The sequence below is a fragment of the Arachis hypogaea genome, chromosome 16 (assembly GCF_003086295.3).
Source record: "Arachis hypogaea cultivar Tifrunner chromosome 16, arahy.Tifrunner.gnm2.J5K5, whole genome shotgun sequence".
In the NCBI taxonomy this organism is placed as follows: Eukaryota; Viridiplantae; Streptophyta; class Magnoliopsida; order Fabales; family Fabaceae; genus Arachis; species Arachis hypogaea.
The window spans coordinates 119174375-119184095 of record NC_092051.1 but is presented as its reverse complement, the minus strand read 5'-3'; the positions used below and the strand labels follow the sequence as shown (position 1 = coordinate 119184095).

The 9721-nt window shown below is 38.2% G+C and overlaps 2 non-coding genes across 2 annotated transcripts; both read left to right on the top strand.

The window, feature by feature from the left end:
* Positions 1-461: 461 nt before the first annotated feature.
* Positions 462-569, top strand: LOC112761026 (small nucleolar RNA R71). The gene has a single exon (XR_003181435.1). It is a non-coding gene; the product is annotated as a small nucleolar RNA R71 (small nucleolar RNA).
* Positions 570-8413: 7844 nt separating this feature from the next.
* On the top strand, positions 8414-8521 carry LOC112761056 (small nucleolar RNA R71). The gene has a single exon (XR_003181465.1). It is a non-coding gene; the product is annotated as a small nucleolar RNA R71 (small nucleolar RNA).
* The last annotated feature ends 1200 nt before the right edge of the window (positions 8522-9721 follow it).

Below are 9721 nucleotides of genomic sequence, written 5' to 3'. Positions count from 1 at the left end.
GGCTTTTGATCCTTCCATGAGAAATTTGGATGATTTCTCCATGTTGAGTTATAGGTGTTTCCATAAGGTTCACCTAAGTAATTTACCTCTGCTATTGCAGGGTTTTCAGGATCATAAGCTTCTTCTTCAGAAGATGCCTCTTGAGTACTGTTGGATGCAACTTGCATTCCATGCAGACTCTGAGAGATCATATTGACTTGCTGAGTCAATATTTTATTCTGAGCCAATATGGCATTCAGAGTATCAACTTCAAGAACTCCCTTCTTCATAGGCGTCCCATTACTCACAGGATTCCTTTCAGAAGTGTACATGAACTGGTTATTAGCAACCATGTCAATGAGTTCTTGAGCTTCTGCAGGCGTTTTCTTTAGGTGAATGGATCCACCTACAGAAGTATCCAGTGACATCTTTGATAGCTCAGATAAACCATCATAGAATATATCCAGGATGGTCCATTCTGAAAGCATGTCAGAAGGACACTTTTTGGTCAACTGTTTGTATCTTTCCCAAGCTTCATAGAGGGATTCACCTTCTTTCTGTCTGAAGGTTTGAACATCAGCTCTAAGCTTGCTCAACTTTTGAGGAGGAAAGTACTTGGCTAAGAAAGCCGTGACCAGCTTATCCCAAGAGTTCAGGCTGTCTTTGGGTTGAGAATCCAACCATAATCTAGCTCTGTCTCTTACAGCAAAAGGGAAAAGCATGAGCCTGTAGACTTCAGGATCTACTCCATTAGTCTTAACAGTATCACATATCTGCAAGAATTCAGTTAAGAACTGAAAAGGATCTTCAGATGGAAGTCCATGAAACTTGCAGTTCTGCTGCATCAGAGAAACTAATTTAGGTTTCAGCTCAATGTTGTTTGCTCCAATGGCAGGAATGGAGATGCTTCTTCCATGTAAATTGGAATTAGGTGCAGTAAAGTCACCAAGCATTCTCCTTGCATTGTTGTTGGGTTCGGCTGCCATCTCCTTTACTTGTTCGAAATTTTCAATCAAGTTGTCTCTGGATTGTTGTAATTTAGCTTCTCTTAATTTTCTCTTTAGAGTCCTTTCAGGTTCTGGATCAGCTTCAACAAGAATTCCTTTTTCTCTGTCCCTGCTCATAAGAAAGAGGAGAGAAAAAGAAAAGAAGAGGAATCATCTATGTCACAGTAAAGATGATCCTTATTGTTAGTAGAAGAAAAGAAGAAGAAATTCGAACACAGATAGAGGAGGGGGTTCGAATTTGGTGATGATGTGAGGAAGAGATGTTAGTAGATGAATAAATAAATAAAATAAGATGAGAGAGAAGGAGGGAATTTTCGAAAATTAATTTTGAAAAGGAGTTAGTGATTTTTGAAAATTGGTTTTTGAAAATTATTAGTATTTTTTTTCGAAAATTAAGATTTAAAAATTAAAAATTAAAATAATTAATAAATCAAAAAGAAATTTTGAAAAAGGGGGAAGATATTTTCGAAAATGAGAGAGAGAGTTAGTTAGGTAGTTTTGAAAAAGTTAAGAAACAAACAAAAAGTTAGTTAGTCAGTTGAAACAAATTTTGAAAACCAATTTTGAAAAGATAAGAAGTTAGGAAGTTAGAAAAGATATTTTGAAAAGATATTTTTGAAAAAGATAAGATAAGAAGATATTTTTGAAAAGATATGATAGGAATTAGTTTTTGAAAAAGATTTGATTTTTAAAATCTCAATTAATGACTTGATTCACAAGAAATCACAAGATATGATTCTAGAACTTAAAGTTTGAATCTTTCTTAACAAGCAAGTAACAAACTTGAAATTTTTGAATTAAAACATTAATTGTTATTGTTATTTTCAAAAATTATGATATAAAATAAGAAAAAGATTTTTGAAAATTATTTTTGGAATTTTCGAAAATAACTAAGAATTTTGAAAAAGATTTGATTTTTGAAAAAGATTTTGAAAAAGATAAGATTTTCAAATTGAAAATTTGATTTGACTCATGAGAAACAATTTGATTCTAAAAATTTTTGAAAAAGTCAACTCAAATTTTCGAATTTGATGAGAGAAAAGAGGAAGATATTTTTTTTTTGAATTTTTATGAAAAACATGAAAATTATGCAATGCATGAAATTTTTAGATCAAAACAATGAATGCATGCAAGAATGCTATGAATGTCAAGATGAACACCAAGAACACTATGAATGTCAAGATGAACATCATAGACACAATTTTGAAAAATTTTTAATGCAAAGAAAACATGCAAGACACCAAACTTAGAATTCTTTAATGCTTACGCACTAAGAATTCAAGAATGCATATGATAAACATGAAAAGACACACAACAAAAAATCATCAAGATCAAACAAGAAGACTTACCAAGAACAACTTGAAGATCATGAAGAACACTATGAATGCATGATATTTTCGAAAAAATGCAAGATGCATATGCAATTGACACCAAACTTATAACATGACTCAAGACTCAAACAAGAAACACAAAAATATTTTTGATTTTTTTTATTTTCTATTTTTTTTTGGATTTTTCGAAAATTAATAGAAGAAGGAAAATAAGGATTCCAAAATTTTTAATATGAATTCCAGGAATCTTGCATTCTTTGTCTAAAGCTTCAGTCCAGGAATTAGACATGGCTCACTAGCCAGCCAAGCTTTCAAAGAAAGCTCCAGTCCAAAACACTAGACATGGCCAATGGCCAGCCAAGCTTCAGCATTTAACACCAGAGTATATTGCTCTTGATAACAAATTGCTGCTCATCATTTATCAAGTATGTAACTTACCTCTGATGGTTTGGAAGCCTCAGTCCAAAAGAATTTAGACATGGCTTTACAGCCAGCCAGGCTTCGCATACTTCATGAAACACTAGAATTCATTCTTAAAAATCTTGAATAAAATTTTTGAAAACATTTTTATTTTTTTCAAAAACAGATGAGAGATTTTTGAAAATATTTTTGAAAGATTTTTGAAAACAAAACGAAAAGAAAATTACCTAATCTGAGCAACAAGATGAGCCGTCAGTTGTCCAAACTCAAACAATCCCCGGCAACGGCGCCAAAAACTTGGTGCTGTTGCCGGATCAAACTTGGCACTGATGTTACCGGACCAAAAGCTTGCCGAAAACTCAAACAATCCCCGGCAACGGCGCCAAAAACTTGGTGCACGAAATTGTGATGTCCAGGCTCGAACAATACCTGGCACGTGAGCTACTTGGTACGCGTAATCATGATTACACATTCATAAATTGGTCACAACTTCGATACAACTAACCAGCAAGTGCACTGGGTCATCCAAGTAATACCTTACGTGAGTAAGGGTCGAATCCCACGGAGATTGTTGGTATGAAGCAAGCTATGGTCACCTTGTAAATCTCAGTCAGGCAGATATAAAGTGATAATGGTGTTTTCGAATATTATATAATAAAATAGGGATAGGGATACTTATGTAAATCATTGGTAGGAATTTCAGATAAGCGAATGGAGATGCTTTTCGTTCCTCTGAACCTCTGCTTTCCTGCTATCTTCACCCAGTCAGTCTTACTCCTTTCCATGGCTGGCTTTATGTGATACATCACCACTGTCAATGGCTACTTTCGGTCATCTCACGGGAAAATGATCCAATGCCCTGTCACGGCACGGCTAATCGTCTGGAAGCATCACCCTTGCCAATGGCTTCATCTTATCCTCTCAGTGAATAATATGCTCACGCACCCTGTCACGGCATGGCTATTCATCTGTCGGTTCTCGATCATGCTGGAATAGGATTTACTATCCTTTTGCGTCTGTCACTAACGCCCTGCAATCGCGAGTTAGGAGCTCGTCACAGTCATTCAATCATTGAATCCTACTCGGAATACCACAGACAGGGTTTAGACTTTCCGGATTCTCTTGAATGCCGCCATCATTCTAGCTTACGCCACGAAGATTCTGGTTAGGAGATCCAAGAGATATTCATTCTGGCTTAATTCATGTAGAACAGAAGTGTTTGTCAGGCACGCGTTCATAAGGGAGAAGGATGATGAGCGTCACACATAATCATCACCTTTATCACGTTCTTGGGTGCGAATGGATATCTTAGAAGAGAAATAAGAAGAATTGAATAGAAAACAGTAGTACTTTGCATTAATCTTTGAGGAACAGCAGAGCTCCACACCTTACTATATGGAGTGTAGAAACTCTACCGTTGAAAATACATAAGTGAGAGGTCCAGGCATGGCCGAGATGGCCAGCCCCCTAAAACGTGATCAAAGGATCATAAGGTAATCCAAAGATGCCTAATACAATAGTAAAAGGTCCTATTTATAATAAACTAGCTACTAGGGTTTACATGAGTAAGTAATTGATGCATAAATCCACTTCCTGGGCCCACTTGGTGTGTGTTTGGGCTGAGCCTGAGTGTTGCACGTGTAGAGGTCCTTCTTGGAGTTGAACGCCAGTTTTTGTGCCAGTTTGGGCGTTCAACTCTGGTTTTGGCTCCTTTTCTGGCGCTGGACGCCAGGTTTGGGTAGAAGGCTGGCGTTGAACGCCAGTTTACATCGTCTTTTTTTGGCCAAAGTATGGACTATTATATATTGCTGGAAAGCTCTGGATGTCTACTTTCCAACGCAATTAGAAGCGCGCCATTTCGAGTTCTGTAGCTCCAGAAAATCCACTTTGAGTGCAGGGAGGTCAGAATCCAACAGCATCAGCAGTCCTTCTTCAACCTCTGAATCTGATTTTTGCTCAAGTCCCTCAATTTCAGCCAGAAAATACTTGAAATCACAGAAAAACACACAAACTCATAGTAAAGTCCAGAAATGTGAATTTAACATAAAATTTAATAAAAACATCCCTAAAAGTAACTAGATCTTACTAAAAACATACTAAAAACAATGTCAAAAAGCGTATAAATTATCCGCTCATCAGGAGGAAAGTGCATCCCCTGAGGCATCTCAGGGATTTCATGGTGAGGAATCTCCTCATGCTCATGTTGAGGTCCATGATCTCTTATTTGCTCCATCCTTTTCTTAGTGATGGGCTTATCCTCTTCAATGAGGATATCTCCCTCTATGTCAATTCCAGCCGAATTACAGAGGTGGCATATGAGGTGAGGAAAGACCAACCTTGCCCAAGTGGAGGACTTGTCAGCCACCTTGTAGAGTTCTTGAGGTATAATCTCATGAACTTCCACCTTTTCTCCAATCATGACACTATGGATCATGATGGCCCGGTCTATAGTAACTTCAGACTGGTTGCTAGTAGGAATGATTGTGCGTTGAATGAACTCTAACCATCCCCTAGCCACTGGTTTGAGGTCATGCCTTCTTAGTTGAACCGGCTTGCCTCTTGAGTCAATTTTCCATTGAGCTCCTTCCTCACATATGTCTATGAGGACTTGGTCCAACCTTTGATCAAAGTTGACCCTTCTTGTGTAGGGGCATGCGTTTTCTTCCATCATTGGCAAGTTGAACGCCAGCCTTACATTTTCCGGACTGAAATCTAACTATTTTTCCCGAACCATAGTAAGCCAATGCTTTGGATTTGGATTCACACTTTGATCATGGTTCCTTGTGATCCATGCATTTGCATAGAACTCTTGAACCATTAGGATCCCGACTTGTTGAATGGGTTGGTGAGAACTTCCCAACCTCTTCTTTGAATCTCAAGTCGGATCTCCGGATAATCATTCCTTTTGAGCTTGAAAAGAACCTCAGGTATCACTTTTTTCTTGGCCACAACTTCATAGAAGTGGTCTTGATGGACCTTTGAGATGAATCTCTCCATCTCCCATGACTCAGAGGTGGAAGCAATTGCCTTCCCTTTCCTTTTTCTAGAGGTTTCTCTGGCCTTAGGTGCCATAAATGGTTATGGAAAAACAAAAAGCAATGCTTTTACCACATCAAACTTAAAATGTTTGCTCGTCCCCGAGCAAAAGAAGAAAGAAAGAAGTAGAAGAAGAAAAATAGAGGAGAGGGGGAGAGAAATGGTGTCGGCCAAGGGGAAGAAGAGAAGGTTTTGTTGTGTGAAAATGAAGAGGGAATGAGGGTTTTATATAGGAGTGGGGAGGGGTTTAGGGTTCGGCCATTTAGGGTTGGGTTTAGGACGGAAATTATTTTGAATTTAAAGGTAGGTGGAGTTTTTGGGGAAGAGAGGATGGATGTGATTGGTGAAGAGGTGATGGGAAAGAGTGATTGAGTTGATTGGTGAGGGGTATTTGGGGAAGAGAGTTATAGAAAGGTGTGAAGAGGAGAGAAGAAGTAGGTGGGGATCCTGTGGGGTCCACAGATCCTAAGGGAATCCTGTGGGTCCACAGATCCTGAGGTGTTTGAGGATTTCTCATCCCTGCACCTTTTAGACGTGTAAAACGCCCTATATATGCAATCCTGGCATTAAACGCCAGTCTATAGCATGTTTCTGGCGTTGAACGCCAGTATGCTGCATGTTTCTGGCGTTAAACGCCAGTCTGATGCTTGTTTCTGGCGTTTAACACCAGCTTTCCTCTGGGTGCAATCCTGACATTTAAACGCCAGACTGCTACTTGTTTCTGGCATTTAACGCCAGTTTCATGCTCTGTTCTGGCGTTAAACGCCAGCCAGATGCTCCTTACTGGCGTTTAAACGCCAGTAAGCCCTTCCTCCAGGGTGTGTTGTTTTCAATGCTGTTTTTCATTCTATTTTTGATTTTTCAGTAGTTTTTGTGACTCCACATGATCATCAACGTAATAAAACATGAAATAACAAAGAGAAAATAAAATAGATATGATTAAATAACATTGGGTTGCCTCCCAACAAGCGCTTCTTTAATGTCAATAGCTTGACAGTGAGCTCCCATGGAGCCTCACAGATAATCAGAGCAAGGTTGGAACCTCCCAACACCAAACTTAGAGTTTGACTGTGGGGGCTTTGATTGACTCTGTAGTGAGAGAAGCTTTTCATGCTTCCTCTCCATGGTTACAGAAGGAGATCCTTGAGTTTTAAACACAAGGTAGTCCTCATTCAGTTGAAGGACCAACTCTCCTCTGTCCACATCAATCACAGCTCTTGCTGTGGCTAGGAAGGGTCTTCCAAGGATGATGGATTCATCCTCATCCTTCCCAGTGTCTAGGATTATGAACTCAGCAGGGATGAAAAGGCCTTCAACCTTTACTAACACGTTCTCTACTAGTCCATAAGCCTGTTTTCTTGAGTTGTCTGCCATCTCTAATGAGATTCTGGCAGCTTGCACCTCAAAGATTTCCAGTTTCTCCATTACAGAGAGGGGCATGAGGTTTATCCCTAACCCAAGGTCACATAGAGCCTTCTCAAAGGTCATGGTGCCTATGGTACAAGGTATTAAGAACTTTCCAGGATCCTGTTTCTTCTGAGGCAATCTCAGTTGATCCAGATCACTCAGTTCATTGGTGAGCAAGAGAGGTTCATCTTCCCAAGTCTCATTACCAAATAATTTGGCATTCAGCTTCATGATTGCACCAAGGTACTGGGCAACTTGCTCTTTAGTGACATCTTCATTCTCTTCAGAAGAAGAATACTCATCAGAGCTCATGAATGGCATAAGGAGGTTCAATGGAATCTCTATAGTCTCTAGATGAGTCTCAGATTCCTTTGGTTCCTCAGAGGGAAACTCCTTATTGATCACTGGACGTCCCAGGAGGTCTTCCTTACTGGGATTCACGTCCTCTCCCTCCCTTGTAGGTTCGGCCATGGTGATTAAATCAATGGCCTTGCACTCTCTCTTTGGATTCTCTTCTGTATTGCTTGGGAGACTACTAGGGGGGATTTCAGTGACTCTTTTACTCAGCTGGCCCACTTGTGCCTCCAAATTTCTAATGGAGGACCTTGTTTCATTCATGAAACTTAAAGTGGTCTTAGATAGATCAGAGACTATATTTGCTAAGTTAGATAGATTCTGCTCAAAATTCTCTGTCTGTTGCTGAGTGGATGGTGGAAAAGGCTTGCTATTGTTAAACCTGTTTCTTCCACCATTATTAAAGCCTTGTTGAGGCTTTTGTTAATCCCTCTATGAGAAATTTGGATGATTTCTCCATGAGAGATTATAGGTGTTTTCATAGGGTTCACCCATGTAATTCACCTCTGCTATTGCAGGGTTCTCAGGATCATAAGCTTCTTCTTCAGAAGATGCCTCTTTAGTACTGTTGGATGATTCCTTCAATCCATTCAGACTCTGAAAGATCATATTGACTTGCTGAGTCAATATTTTATTCTGAGCCAATATGGCATTTAGAGTATCAATTTCAAGAACTCCTTTCCTCATAGGCGTCCCATTATTCACAGGATTCCTTTCAGAAGTGTACATGAACTGGTTATTTGCAACCATGTCAATGAGTTCTTGAGCTTCTGCAGGCGTTTTCTTTAGGTGAATGGATCCACCTGCAGAATGGTCCAGTGACATCTTTGATAGCTCAAACAGACCATCATAGAATATATCCAGAATGGTCCATTCTGAAAGCATGTCAGAAGGACACTTTTTGGTCAGTTGCTTATATCTCTCCCAAGCTTCATAGAGGGATTCACCTTCTTTCTGTCTGAAGGTTTGAACATCTACTCTAAGCTTACTAAGCTTTTGAGGAGGAAAGAACTTGGCTAAGAAAGCCGTGACCAGCTTATCCCAAGAGTTCAGACTATCTTTAGGTTGAAAGTCCAACCATACTCTAGCTCTGTCTCTTACAGCAAACGGGAAAAGCATAAGCCTGTAGACCTCAGGATCAACCCCATTGGTCTTAACAGTATCATAGATCTGCAAGAATTCAGTCAAGAACTGAAAAGGATCTTCAGATGGAAGTCCATAAAACTTGCAGTTCTATTGCATCAAAGAAACTAATTGAGGTTTAAGCTCAAAATTGATTGCTCCAATGGTAGGGATTGAGATGCTTCTTCCATGTAAATTGGAATTTGATGCAGTAAAGTCACCAAGTACCTTCCTTGCATTGTTATTATTTTCGGCCATATCTTCTTCTTTTTCGAAAATTTCTGTCAGATTTTCTCCAGAGAGTTGTGCTTTAGCTTCACTTAGCTTCCTCTTCAGAGTCCTTTCAGGTTCAGGATCAGCTTCAACAAGAATGTTCTTATCCTTGTTCCTGCTCATATGAAAAAGAAGAAAACAGAAAAGAAAATATGGAATCCTCTATGTCACAGTATAAAGATTCCTTTATGTGAGTAGAAGAAAGTAAGAATAGAAGAAGGAAAAGATGAGAATCCAAACACAGGGGTGATGATAGAAGTGTTAATGGATGAATAAATAAATAGAAGGAGATTAGAGATGAGAGAAGAATTCGAAAATTTAACAAAATAAAATAAAAATATTTTAAATTTAAATTTAAAATTCGAAAATTAAAATTGAAATTAAATTAAATTAAAACAATTAGTTAATTAAAATGAAATTTTGAAAAAGAGGGAAGGGATTTTCGAAAATTAAAGGTAGAGAGTTAGTTGGGCAGTTTTGAAGAAGATATGATTGAAACAAAAAGATATGATTGAGTAAAAGAGATTTGAAATTTGTTTTTGAAAAAGATATGATTGAAATTGAAAAAGATATGATTGAAACAAAAAGATAAGATTGATTGAAAAAGATTTGAAAGTCAATTTTAAAAAGATAAGAGGTTAGGGGAGAAGTTAGAAAGAATTTTGAAATTGATTTTGAAAAAGATATGATTGAAATTGAAAAAGATTTAATTTTGAAAACTAAAGTTGATTACTTGACTAACAAGAATCAAAAAGATATGATTTTAAAATTTAAAGATTGAACCTTTCTTAA